General features: G+C 35.6%; 1 protein-coding gene across 1 annotated transcript in view; it reads left to right on the forward strand.

The window, feature by feature from the left end:
• Window positions 1–13,851: 13,851 nt before the first annotated feature.
• Window positions 13,852–14,442, forward strand: part of LOC135083938 (aminopeptidase N-like) — a 48,366-nt gene continuing 47,775 nt past the window's right edge. The window contains exon 1 of the mRNA XM_063978703.1: window positions 13,852–13,931. The gene's annotated coding sequence lies outside the window, so the exon portion shown is untranslated. The remainder of the gene's footprint in view (window positions 13,932–14,442) is intronic.

The raw sequence follows: 14,442 nt of genomic DNA on the forward strand, positions 1-14,442 counted from the left end.
AGCGACGATATGGTGACGCTGATCAAGATGTGCTTATGTCATGGAAAAGGTAGAGCCTTAAATCCTGTAAATGTGCCGAGAATCTAGCATTTTTGCCCAATAAGATTTCGGAGTAATTGAAGAAAATAAGATTCCGTTGCAGTAATGCTTGAAAACGTTACTGCAGCCACATGATTTTTACCCATTAGCCTTAGCCAGATTAAATTTTTTCAATAAGTAGCTCATATTTGTGCCTTTCCATGGTCAAGCAGCGACATTTGTGCCCAACCAACCAAGCCAATCTCTTTAAATTTATTTATTTATTTATTTAATGAAAGAAACATACAGCTTTTATATTACATACCTATAGGTACAGGAAAACTTTAGTTTATTCATAAGCCAAAAAAGTTTCCAATGTTAATTTGTCAATAGCGAAGACATATTATAAAAAGCCAAATCGTAAGCCTTACCATGTTTAACGTTAAGGTAGGTACTTACGAAGAAAAGTTTTAGTGTGAAATTAAGGACCAACTTATACTTCAGTTAATAAGGTTATTTAGCGTCTTCAATAGAAAGGGATAATATTCTATATTTGTCTGATAAATTTTTTTATGAATGTTTACCGATTTCTCTGTCAAACAAAAACCGATTTAAAAAAAATATTTTTTGTTTGAAAGAAATCAAAACCACTTTTGACTGCAAAAATCTGTCCATCATTTACATTCATTTATATAATTTTTAATATTTTTACACATAAAAGCAAATTCAGATTTTTTTTATTGTTATTCTTATTTCTACCTATTAAAGCAATGAAAAAATATTTTTTGTTTCTTTCTTTCTTTCTTAAAAATAAACTATGCATAACCCGTGCGCAATAATACTGTAGACAGTTGTAATCGGTTAATTACAAGGCGTAGAAAGTAAAAATTCAGTATGCATTTATTTGAATATAAAAGCACTGCAGATTGATTACCATAAAAAGCAGTTATCTTCTTAAATATTGCCTTATTTGAGGCTCGAAATAAGTAAGCCATTTTCAGTTGTAAAATGGTTTATTTCATCGAAAATTAGGCATAGGTATTCAAAATTTTCTGACATCTGACACTGCAATCACAGAATTCACAGAGCGCCCTTTTTATCCGGTTTAAGAGCTAGAAGGTATTTTCGATTTTTACAGTAACCCATCTAATTCATATGCCATGCGTTATTTTTTTTGGAATAATTACTATGACACCCATTGGCACCAATCACATGCCACTTACCAACAAAAAATCGCATCTGTCCATCAAGTTTCATACAAGTGTCATCGTCGGAGACCTGGGGGTGTACTTTGACGATGGTCTTTCATTTCGTTGTCATTACGACCATATTGTCACACGTTTTACAAGGGTCTTCAAGAACCAATCTACCCTTATATGCCTATACTACTCACTGATCAGAAGCATCTTAGATTATGGTTCTGTCATCTGGTCGCCATTCTACAATGTAGGTACACTCAGACCGAATTAAGGGAGACCAAAGAAATTTTCTGAATATTCTTTGCATCAGATTGGGTTTGGGTCGCGAATATAAGTCATACAGGGCAAGACCGCTTCAAAATGACGTGTCTGGCCTCCAGACGTGAATGTCTTGAACTTGTCTGTCTGCATAAGATTTTGCATTCTGAACTTGATTCACCTAATCTTCTTTCCCTTCTTAATTAACACTCGCTACAAACAAATCCCGAAACCCTACCAAAAAAATATTTTCGCTCCAAATCTCAGGTTTCAGGTTTAAGAATTTATTTCTCAAAAGAAATTGTACATTTCACTTAAAATGAGAAACAAGGTATTTCAATTATTTATAAAATAAATGTAGGTAGATCTTAAACTAAGGGCGCACGGATTTAATTGTTCACCAAACACAAGACATTCGTCGGTAGACGTGAAAAAAAACAAGACACATTGACCTTATTAAGTATCACTTTTTGACTCAGGTGTAGAAGGCGATCACTTGCCATCAAGACCTTTATGCGGACCTTTGAGGATGTGGAACTTTAATATCTTTTTGAAAAACGGAAAAGACTGAATTTCTTTGATGTTTTTGGGTAGCTTATTATATTGCTAATCTATAAAAACAATACCTCTTTTTACAACCCTATAACCAGAATGTGCAGACTTTTAATGACACTGTCACTGAACACTCTTCTTTGGTTATATTCTGTTCTAAACAAATTCAGGAGAGATATCCTGAATATAAAGTCAAGTTGTCCTTTGTAAACTTTAATAACACTTAATAACATTAAATACTAAGCATAAAATGAGTTAAACTAACACTATTTACCCTCTTTATTTCATAATTTTCAATTCATTCTGTGCACACGACATCATGTTGAGTAAGAGTTAAGAGTTGCGGTTTAGATTAATCTATGGATTATTATCTGTGCCTAACTATGACTGTAACTTGTTTTGTGAGCCTTAAATTAGTAAATAAATAAATAAAGTCGTTCGAAGAAATGGAAATCCCCACAACGTTACCGCAGCGGCACCCGCAACCTTTCAAAACCACGGGGGGCTCAAACGTCGCTGCTTGACCATGGAAAGGCACAAATACAAGCCACCTATAATTGAAACACCTTAAATCTGGCCAAGGCTAATAGGCAATAATCATGTCGCTGCTGCAGTAACGTTTTCAAGCATCACCGCAGCGGAATCCCATTTTGACCAATTAAGTACTCCGCAACCTTACCGGGTACAAATGGTAGACTCTCGACACATTTACAGGATACAAGGCACCAACCCCTCCACAAAAGCGATTAATTTATGAATTTATTAATCTTATCTACCTACTTATTTAAAAAGACCAGTGTTGCGCGCTAAATGAAAACAAGCTTGGTAGGCAGGTACCCATCCATTGGGGCTACTCCCGATCCCAGTAACGTCAATATACTTAGTAGGTATGCATGCCAGCCATTCACGCAGCACGTATAAGTGAATCGAAAATGATGCTATAGTCCGGTCGCCGAGCCCGTACGACGGGGACGGGCCGTCACAGTGAGTGAGCGAGCGCGACAGCAATACAATTACGCGCGAGTGATAAGGATGGGTAGCATGGTGTCATTGGACGAAATTCTACGTGTTCGGCGACGATAAATAGAGAGAGAGAAGGAATAAAACATCAGTAAAATAATAATCAAATAAGTAAATAATATTTTGCCACCTATATAGGTATATTTTGTGCCAGCACGGTATTATTACTCGTAAATAAATAGGTAGGTGCTATTATTATCGCAAGTGACGCGCAAACGAATGCAACAAAAAACCTAAACCTAAATCACAGATAATCCTAAATCTTAAACCTGTATGTGCAAGTCGATTAAAATGTAGGCATATTTTTGAATAAACTACGATACGAGTACGAAAAACTAAAACTGGATTTTGTATTTTTTACGAACAGTTCATTTTTGATATTTACTTGACTGCTCCAGAAGGAGGGTTATGTTTTTTTTACATAATAATTATTTCTGAATATTTTTATGGAAAAATAAGTTTTTTATTGATATCTACCTTTATTACTGCATGTTTCGATATTGTCCTGTAAAATAAAACAAATTAGCGTTTTATGATGATTATTTGTAGCGGGATACGAACCCACGGTGCTGGATATTGAGCGTCGGCTGTGATCATTGTGCTACTTGGACATTATTATACCGTGTCGAAATTTTCAATAGCGTCTCTAATCTGTTTTTTGCTTAGTTACATGTCTTCATAAACAAAGCAGTAAACTTATTAGCTTTAGCGCCATCTTTTGACATAGCACGCCAAATAAATACTCCGCTCAAGTTGCTAGAATAGAAAGCATTAGCGGGTCGCAAACCGCGGGACGGTCAAGTCCGCTGCGGCACACTAGCGCAATCTGTTATCACCACTAGGAAACCAAACGGGCCCGAGCAGTTTCAAGACTTAGGTCGGCCACATTTCGAGTATGGGATGATGCATCTGTACTAGTATTATATTATCTGTGGTTTGGGTATGTATGAAAGTGCGCACATTACACCGATTTGGTATCGGCCGATTCTTCATACAAATTATAATCGGGGCCAACTATCGGTCAACTAAAAATCGGTGGTCTGCGCCTAGGCTTAGGCTGAGTGGCACCAACTTACTTTAACCGTAACCATAACCTATTATTGTATGGAGTTTGACAGATTTTTGACTTTTAAACTTAAAGTAAGATGGTGCAACTCATCCTTAACCTGCAGCCGTCAGTTGTCTAACAGCATCAGCTTGCGACCCGATCGTCGCGTCGTGTCGCGGTCGCCGCGTGAGCGGGTGTCCGAGTTACATAAAGTGCCACCCGCCAGTCGACGCCGGGCGCCGACCGGACAGTGTCGTCTAGAAGTAAGTTTGTTTTAAACCGCAACTTTATTGTTTTTTGTGTTAAGTGCTTATTTAATTGCAACGTAAAAATTTAGGTAAGTGTTTAATGTATTTTTTGTTGGTTAATATTGCATGTTCAGTAAGCTAAATATTTTTTATTATAATTATAAAATTGTATGAAAAGTAAACAGGAAATTGGTAGCTTGAAGAAAAAATATGAAATACCTACGTTTATAATTTTCGTATCACAAAGAAAAAAAAACACTTAAAACTTGTTTTCTGTCTGTTCTTTTCCTCATTATTTTTCATAACTTTTGTTAGTTTGACAACAATTCTGAAAGTGGGTAGATTCGAAATAATTTTTAGTCGCAATGTTATTCGACTTCTGGTTATTTGAGTTTATTATACCTACATTGAACTATTTAATTATCGTGACAATCTTTGATTAAAATACTTGGTTACGTCTTTTAGTTTTAATTAAGTACACTAGGTATTTATGCAAGTAATTGAATTAAAAAACTGAAAAAAACAAACAATTTTGCTTGCACAACTATAAGCCTTTATTGATCGTTAAAATTAAAGCATTTTAAGTATTGTGAAAGCTTTGTTTTTGAGAATTTGAGAGGAAACGAATGCAACTTTTGAATTTGTTTTTTATTTTAATAAGTTTTCAGTTTGTCAAACAACTTTTTGGAAAAAAAATATTGATGATTGTCTTAAAAGCTTTTTGTTCTTGGAGTTTCTATGAAAATGTTTAGTTTTTAACTATGTATGATTCTTATTTTCTTTTTCGTGGATCCCGCAATAAAACATTGATGCAATAGTTCGCACATCTTGTAACACTTCATATTAAATCATTTAGGGATACTTAGGTACTCTCGCAAATCAAAACTCTCCTTCACTGTAAAGTAAAATACTAATCCTACTAATATTATAAATGCGAAAGTTTGTATGGATATCTGGATGTTTGTTACTCTTTCACGCAAAAACTACTGAACGGATTTTGATGAAGCTTTACAGTATTATTGTTTATTACCCAGAATAACATATAGGCTATATTATGACGAAATTTGACAAACTTTTCACGCGGGAGAAGCCGCGGGCAAAAGCTAGTATCTTCTAAATGAGACCCGAAAAGTAATAAAAACATTAATATTAAATGAATTCCAATAAAAAAGATTACATTAGATACGACTCAATAGCTATTTATTTAATAAATCTTTATCACGCCTGCCGTTCCACTCCAATACGCTTAATTACAGATAGCCATTTTGTTATATTAATATTACATTTATTGATTTATATTGCAAATATTTTGCATTTCATTTTTAACCGAAATTTTCATAATCCTCTGTTTCGCTTCTTTAAGTTTTTAGCAACAAAAGATAGCTGTGTCCATAACCCAGATCTATTTATATTTCCACATTAGCGGCCGCCCGCGACTTCGTACGCGTGGATCCCGTTTTACCCTCTTAGGGGTTGAATTTTGCAAAATCCCGTCTTAGTGAGCACCTACGTTCTAAAAGGGAACCCCATGCACAATTTGAGACTCCTAGCACTTGTAGTTTCGCTTCTAGATAGATTGATTTATATTTTGCATAATTTCATTTTCAAACGAATTGTTAAAAATGAATTTTCATAATCCCCTGTTTCGCTTTGAGTTTTTAGCGACAAAAGGTAGCTCTGTGTCCATAACCCAGACCTATTATACATATTTCCACATTGAATGTTCGCGGAAACGTAACAGACCGAAAAACAGATTATAGATAATTTAGTTTTTAATTTCAGTACCGATGACTAATTTTAGGGGGCCTTTGTCCAGGACGTCATTTGGCTGTAATGAACAAACGAATGACTACTTAGGCTGAGTTGCACACTAACTTTGATCGTTACTATAACGTTAACCGGTGTTTTTGTATGGAGTTTGACAGATTTTTGAATTTTGTCAAAGTTAAAGTAAGATGGTGCAACCCAGCCTAACACTAGGTTCCTTACTTACACCGAAAGTGGGCAAAAAATTTACAACATTACAACACAATCTTTTAGAATTGTAACAAAGACGTGTTTCGAACTTTTGGGCTACTTTAGGTGCCACTAACTATTGGATGCTGACTTTATCGAATAGTAGGTAGGTATAAGTAAATGTAATTTTCAAGTCTTTATCGCTATATTATTGTGGTCTAATCTAACCTTCTATGACACAGTTTAGGCATTGAATAAGTGGTCTAGTTTTTTGTCGAATGAGTCAGTTGATCAGTGATTGAAAAAGTAATCGTTAATGACAAAGAACATTCTGCTTTGTAAGGTTTGGAATTGAAAGTTACTCAATAGCGCTCATCAATTAATCGTATTTATATACAGTCGTGGTCAACTAATTAGGGACGTTATATGACTAAAACACAAGACCGTCTCTCCAGTCCGAAAAAAAAATCTGCACGAGGCTTTGTAGCTTGTGCCTTTTAATAACAAGTAATTTGGCTAGTATTCTAAATATTTACAGGCCAGAAGAGAAACTAGATAGTTGCGATCAATATTTTTAAAATAAATAAATCATTGCCACCTACACATTTATTGACCTAGGGATGGACAACTAATTAGGGACACGTAACACTTTCACTGTAAATGTAAATAAATTGGAAATTATTTAAGTGTTTATTATATAAAAAGTTTTCATTAATAAATATAGAATACAAAACAAAATCATCAAACGTATTTTTATAACCAATATGGTTGGTTTTGTTGGTTATAACCATTTGACATCGGCGCGGCATGGATGCAATCAAATCATTACAGGTTTCTAAAGAAATATTATTCCAAACACCATGAAATGCCACGAAAAGCTTATTTTTAGTGCCAGTACGTTGAGCTGTAACTTTTTCCTTCGTTTCATACCATAAGCTCTAATAGGGCTTAAGTCTGAGTTGTTTTCGGGCCAATCTAGTACCGTCACTGACTGTTGCGCTAGGAACGATTAAACAGAGAACGCGTTATGTTTTGGGTCGTTATCGTGTTGAAATGTTCATGAGACTGGTAAGACTTCTTCAGCATACGATAGCATCGTTTTCTCCAATATTTATTTAAATTGGAATTGCTCAAGTTTAACTTCAGTTCTTTTTATAGGTTACACTCTATGTCCAGAAAAACAGCCCCAGATTTTAATATTGCCGCCACTATGTTTCACCTGCTTCTTCGTTTACTTTGGTATCATTTCAGACTTCACAGGTCGTCGCACGTATTGTCTGTCATCGGATGAAATAAGATTTATCTTGGTCTCATCAGAAAACAGCACATTTATCCATTGAGCAAAAGCCTAATGTCCATACTTTCTTGCAAACGCCAATCTTGCTTCTTTGTGTTCCATCTTCAGTAGTGGAACTTTTCGAGGAACTCTTCCTACAAGCTTTGCCTCCACCAGTCGCCTTCTGACGGTCCTCGCAGATACTCCAGCAGTCGGTTCTGGTCCAAAAATCTCGCTCTTGATCAGAACGGAACCCTTAAAGGGGTCTCTCTTTGCGAGAGTGACCATTCTGCGATCATCTTGTGGGGTTGTTTTTATTGGCCTCTTCCTTCTAGGCATACTTTCTGTGGTTTCATGATTTTGAAATAAGCCACTGCATCGTAGATTCATGTTTTTGGAACATTTCAGATGATCTGCAATTTACCGGTATGGCCATCCACACTGATAAAGATTGATTATAACTTAGCGCATTGTTGCTTTTCTTTCAGCCCATTACCTTTAATAATTTGATGAGTTTTTAACTCGCAAGATAAGAATATCACTTTTCAAATTGACGCCGAAATTACAAATGAACAGAATAAAAGTTATTACTTTTTATTTTTTTTAATTTAGAAGGAAAAACTTAAGCGTCCCTAATTAGGTGGCCGGACCGTCTGTACCATAATTACCGATTCATGTGATTTGATTAAGATTTTTTATTAAGTTAGTAAGTTCTTTTTTGTTTGTTATTGTATTCTATATATAGAGTACTTGATAGTCAATATGTTTACAAAGTAACAGTCAGTAATATCGAATGAAGCTCACAATAATAGGATATGAACACTAAGGCCCAGTTTTTTGATTCATAGTTAAAATAACAAATGGTTAAATTTTGTTACTAATGGTTAAATATTAACAAAATGTTAACTAATAGTTAAAAAATGTACTAAAAGTCAAGCTAACCATTGTTCGAAAAACATTTTTTTCTGATATTTAACCACTTGTCACTTGACATCTGTCAAATTTGACTATTGGTTATTTTAACTACGAATCAAAAAACCGGCCCTAAGGCCCAGTTTTTTGAATCATAGTTAAAATAACTAATTGTTAAAATTTGCTACTAATGGTTAAATATTAACAAAATGTTAACAAATAGTTAAAAAATGTACTAAAAGTCAAGCTAACCATTGTTCGAAAAACATTTTTTTCTGATATTTAACCACTTGTCATTTGACATCTGTCAAATTTGGCCATTGGTTATTTTAACTACGAATCAAAAAACCGGGCCTTAGTATTGCTTAGTATTCTATCTGTCCCTAATTAGTTGACCACGACTGTAACTTTTATATAATATCACTGTAATATATCAATTTTAACGTGTTTGCGATTGCGAATGTTGCAATTTATTTATTTAACAGATCGTTGTCAATATTAGTCATGTAATTGTTGCTTAAACTTTAAACAACCTAATTTAATAAATATGAACTTGGGTTTTTAATCGCTTCTCTTCTTAGTATCTTTTGATAATTAACGGTTCGTGTAACAATCAGGAGGGAAGATTGCGATTTTCCTCAATAAAGCTCTTGAGTTCTGACTAATTTTCTCGGTCAATTTCAAGCGAGTGTAAGTAAGTACTTTGCAGGTTTTTAAAAGAAGTTCCCTAAAACGAGAAAATGCAATCAATATTTTATTCTTCTGCTTGATATCACCACTAAATAAAATAGTATTAGGTATATTTAGTAGGTAATACTTTTTATTAAACCTATTTGTCGACCGCCTGGCCTGGTGGTTCGCGTGTCGGACTACAACCCCAGCTGTTGCGGGTTCAAATTTCCCTGGGTGGCAAATGTTACTGTGATGAGCACGATCATTTATAGTACAGCGTATAAATTGTATACCCAAGAACATTTATTAATAGTAAATAAGATTTGATTGTCTTACCTGGGAATCCGAAAAATTACTTCAACAAATATTTATTACCTTGCCAGTTTTTGTCCACGGCTTTGCCCGCAGGTCTGTCTCAGAAATTAATTTTCGCGCTCATCCCCTATAAAGTTTTCTACATAAAAATTGTATACCTAAATCGTCCTCATGAAATAATATATTGGTGAAAACGGCATGACAATCCGTTCAGTAGTTTTGAGTTTATCGCAACGGCGGAAGATAATAATGTTTAAACTTTAAATTCTGTTATTTATTCTGTGCTGTAGTCCTTTGCAATGAAATTGACATATTATTTAACTCGTTTGCAATCGATGACGAAAGTTTAGGAGCGGTTTAGGTAGCCTCTGACGTAATCGGCCTTCAACTAAGATTGTCTCACATCCTTGTGAAAAGCGAGCTGGTACATTCAGCGCCAAATAGCTCATGACACCCAAAGTAGCCCAAAAGTTCGCAACACGTCTTTGTTACATTGTGTTGTAATTTTTTTGCCCACTTTCGGTGTCACGAACTAATTAGGCTGACTGTACTCTTCGTTTTTATACTGACTTTGCTGAGACCGCTGCTTTTACTGCGCACTTTTCACGTAGAATTTTCCGTCCCATTTTCTGCGAAGTCCTTATTGAAATAACCAATGTCTTTTTGGCCACCCTAGCAAAAATAACTTTCACTGTTGGTGGTAAGGAAAATACCGCAGAAAATGTCATTTTCCCTCAACACACAACCCCTGGCTAACTTCATAGTCCAGGGTCTCCCAAACTATGGGTCGCGACCCACTGGTGGGTCGCGAGCGAACATTGAGTGGGCCCTGCCTGTTGAACGACACACCACCCTACCGATCCAACCGCTGGGCAGCGGGCGAAATTTCCTATAGGTGGGTCCTGAGTTGGGGAACTTGTATTAGATGAGTCGTAGCCCAGACAACTTTGGGAACCACTGTCATAGTCAGTGCTTGCTAGACTATTATAGGTAAGGTAGTTGGTAGTAGGTACTATTCCAAACATTGAGTTACAGTAAAACATTTGAGTTACAGTAAAGATTTGACGATTTTGATCAACATTTCCAGACGAGTTAACCCACGGGAATCACTATCACTGTATCCACAGCATTCTTTGACACGCGTAACGGCTTTAGCATTCATTGAGACGTAACGGCTATCGTGTCAATACCATAGATCGCGTGTAACTTACACCTATGTCCCCTAGCTCTTAAACCGTCGGAGTAAAGTCCAAAATTGCATCAGCTCGACCATGTCGTGACATCACCGGCGCTCGCGCATGAGATATGATAATCGAGGCATTAACGAAACGAAATCCCGACTCGAGTTCAACGAACTCCGAATACGTTAATAACGGAATCGCATACAATATTAGGTAATATTACGTTTCAAATTCGCGGTAAAGTAAAAAGAATAAAGGACTCTGAACCTTAAGTCGTAAGTTTGATTTTCAGACGGAGAATTACAATGTTGCGAAGAAATAAATCGTTGTGATAAGGTCTCAAGTTTGGTACTGGGATGTTGCAGGCTTCAATAAATTCAAATTCAAGTAATGCGGACTTAAGACGAATAAGACGGAACATGTTGCGTCGAGCAGGTCATAAAATATACGGTTTAGTGCTCATGTATGCAGAATACTGACCATACATTTAGTTATAGTTATTCATTTCCATGTATGAGTGTTTGTCTTGTTGGTTGTCCTAATAAATACTTAAAATAAAATATAATCATCTTTTCATCATCATCATCATCATCATTTCAGCCATAGGACGTCCACTGCTTAACATAGGCCTCCCCAATGACTTCCACATCGCACGGTTTGTAGCGGCCTGCATCCAGCGCCTTCCTGCTACCTTTATCAGGTCGTCGGTTCACCTTGTAAGTGGACGTCGCACGCTGCGTTTTTCAGTACGTGGCCTCCACTCCATTACCTTGCTGCCCCATCGGCCGTCAGTTCTGCGTACTATGTGCCCTGTCCAATGCCACTTCAGCTTGCTAATCCGCCGGGCTAATCATCTATTAAACGAATGGTTATACACTGAATTGCTTCGGAAGTCGCAATGCAAAAGTAATTCTTTCTGAAAACCCGCGGAAAATCCAGACATCCTTTTGCTAATGAAAATTAAATTACATCAGATTTTCAATCAACCATATCTAATGATTATCAATAATCAGTTACTTAACCATCTTAATGCAAGGATTTATCCATTATCATAATATTATTTAACTGACTAACTTATTTATTTTTATGCTTATCCTCGGTCAAGGGAGACCCGTCCTTTTTCCTGGTGCTCCAATAAGGCAGTATATCGCGAGTTTGAGGCCGTATGCGCCGGCGCCGACTTTTGAAAGGCTGTTGTTATTTACTGAGGACCTTTACCAGGGTACACTGTTACTTGTAACAAAGACAGTTGAATTGTAATTAAAAATTAATTGACAACTCGTGATTAAAATTAAATTCAACAGTAAAACATAACCTTCCTTCTGGCGGAGTCGGGTAAAAATTCTCAATTTTCAGGTCCATAACTGAAAGGTAGTTTAGAACTATAGTTGTTAACATTATTAAGGTATTTTATGAAATAATTTAATAAGTTTTAATTGTTATTATTGTAAAAACATAACCCTTTTTCAGCAGTCGGGTAAAAAGACATCAACGCGTTCTGCGTAAACATTTAATATCGATTAATTAAATTAAAAAGTTTTAAATTATATTTTGATACTAGCATCCTTATATTTGTAAATGTTTTATTGTAAACTAGCTTTCCGCCCGCGGCTTTGCCCGCGTGGAATTTTGTCTGTCACAGAAAAACGCGCGTGCGTCCCTGTTTCAAAAACCGGGATAAAAACTCCTACCTATGTCCTTTCCCGGGAATCAATCTCTATGCCAAAATTCATCAAAATCGGTTCAGTGGTTTAGGCGTAAAATCAAGACAGACAGAGTTACTTTCGCATTTATAATATTAGTATAGATAATATTATGTTCTGATACAGCACCATAATAAAGATAACGGTTAATTTGAAGATATCTCCCAAAACATTTTTCCTTAAATATAAATCAAATCGATTCAAAGTAACAATTAAGTATTCCGAAAGCTTAGCGCGAAGTGAGTCGTATATCATGTCTCCATAAGCTTCCCGCTGGGAGCTTTTAAGCTTTATTACATGTGGATTTGAAAGATAAATTTAGCGGTTAACAATTATTTCCTGTAGGAAATAAGAAAGTACAAATAATATAATATAAAAGAATAATATAATATTTAAAAATAACATTTGTGGTAACCTCAAGAACATAATAGTTACGCTAGGTTTTTTGTATGATTAACAAAATTGGGTATTGTTGTTAGGTAAAAATATATACTTCGTGAAAGGGGGCAGGCTAGACTAAGGCATTCGATAAAATACCTAGATTTCTATTCGATAAAGTCGAGGTCGAGTCGTAAGCCTAGACGCAGTACGAAAAACTTTAGAGTTCGAATAGTTTGCGTATTCGAATCGCCATCAAAAGATTTAGTACGAAAACTGCAACAGCGCGCCCTTGTGAACGTGTCGGAAAGTGAACTTAGTATGAGAAATGGTTGCACGAAACTTATTTTAAGAATCAAAATTGTCACGTTATCGTTTAATTCGAAGGTTGAGTATCGAATTTTGTCGAATACGCAAACGATTCGAAGACGAAAGTTGTTCACCACCTTTTTTTGTCGGTCGATAGTTTAGCCGGGCAGTTAATCAGTATGGAGATGTATGAAAGTGCGCACATTACACCCATTTGGCATCGGCCGATTAATGGTTTTTTTAGGCCCAGAACAGACGGTGAAACGCAACTGCAACGAAACTGCAACCGCTAGTTACTTTTGAGTTGCATCTAAGTTTCTGCCATAGCGTCCGTTGACCGTGGCGTCCGACCACACATGACGCGACCAGTTTGAAACTTTCAGTTCAGTTTCATTCTTAAAATCATCAGAAAGTTGCAGTTTCGTTGCAGTTGCGTTTCACCGTCTGTTCTGGGCCTTAGTGTAAGTTTTTATTTATTATCTTATTTGAAATTCATAAAATCTCACATTCGTATCATCGCTATTGGTAGCTAATTGAAAATAATTTTGAATTTTCGGGTTTTTGTCAGAGTTTCTCCGGGTTAAATAAATGGAAAATACAAACCAAAAAGTTTTATGCCAACTTTTTTTACTCCATGCAAACTTCACAAGTGTCAATCATGTTCTTGTTCGTTATTTTTTGCAATTTTCAAATACCTACAAAATCTTTTATTGCAACTATTTCACTTTTAGTGATTTGACTTTGACAAAATGAAGTTATTTTATTTGTGACATTTCATTAGTAAATAAACAATACTTGAGCCTACGCGATTTAAAAGCTGATATTATTTACTGATATGAAGATGAAGATTTTTATCAAAACTTTACTAAATGTCATCAGAGCAAAGGTAAATAATTTAAACTACCACGTCAATTAGGTTCATAAACTTGGCCCTTCATATGAAAATGAAAATGATTATTTATTCGTCACTATCATAGGTACTAAGTTGTTAGAGGTTAGTAAGTTCCAATATGATACGAATTCTTAGATTAAGTAAGTAGGTTCCATACAAAAAGAACACAAATGTGAAAAATATCTGAGTTAATCAAAGTTATCGGTTTGCAAAGTTTTAAATAACATTTCGCAGACAATAAAGGCAAAAGGGCATCCATCAACTAACAATCGTATCTTCGATACTAGGTTAGAAGCGTTACCTAACTAAACACTTATAATTTTCTACCTAAAAATTGATCAATTCCCTATAACCTAATTTAATATTCTAATTATAGGTAATCGTGTCAGCCTAGGCCAGCCCAATCGATATGGGTGCCGTGCATGTCACGCAACCCTTGCCTCTATAAATAAGTTATTAGTCGCATGTGTGGCCCGGAGTTACTCTTTATGACTCACTCAAGTAA

The sequence above is a fragment of the Ostrinia nubilalis genome, chromosome 24 (assembly GCF_963855985.1).
Source record: "Ostrinia nubilalis chromosome 24, ilOstNubi1.1, whole genome shotgun sequence".
Classification (NCBI taxonomy): Eukaryota; Metazoa; Arthropoda; class Insecta; order Lepidoptera; family Crambidae; genus Ostrinia; species Ostrinia nubilalis.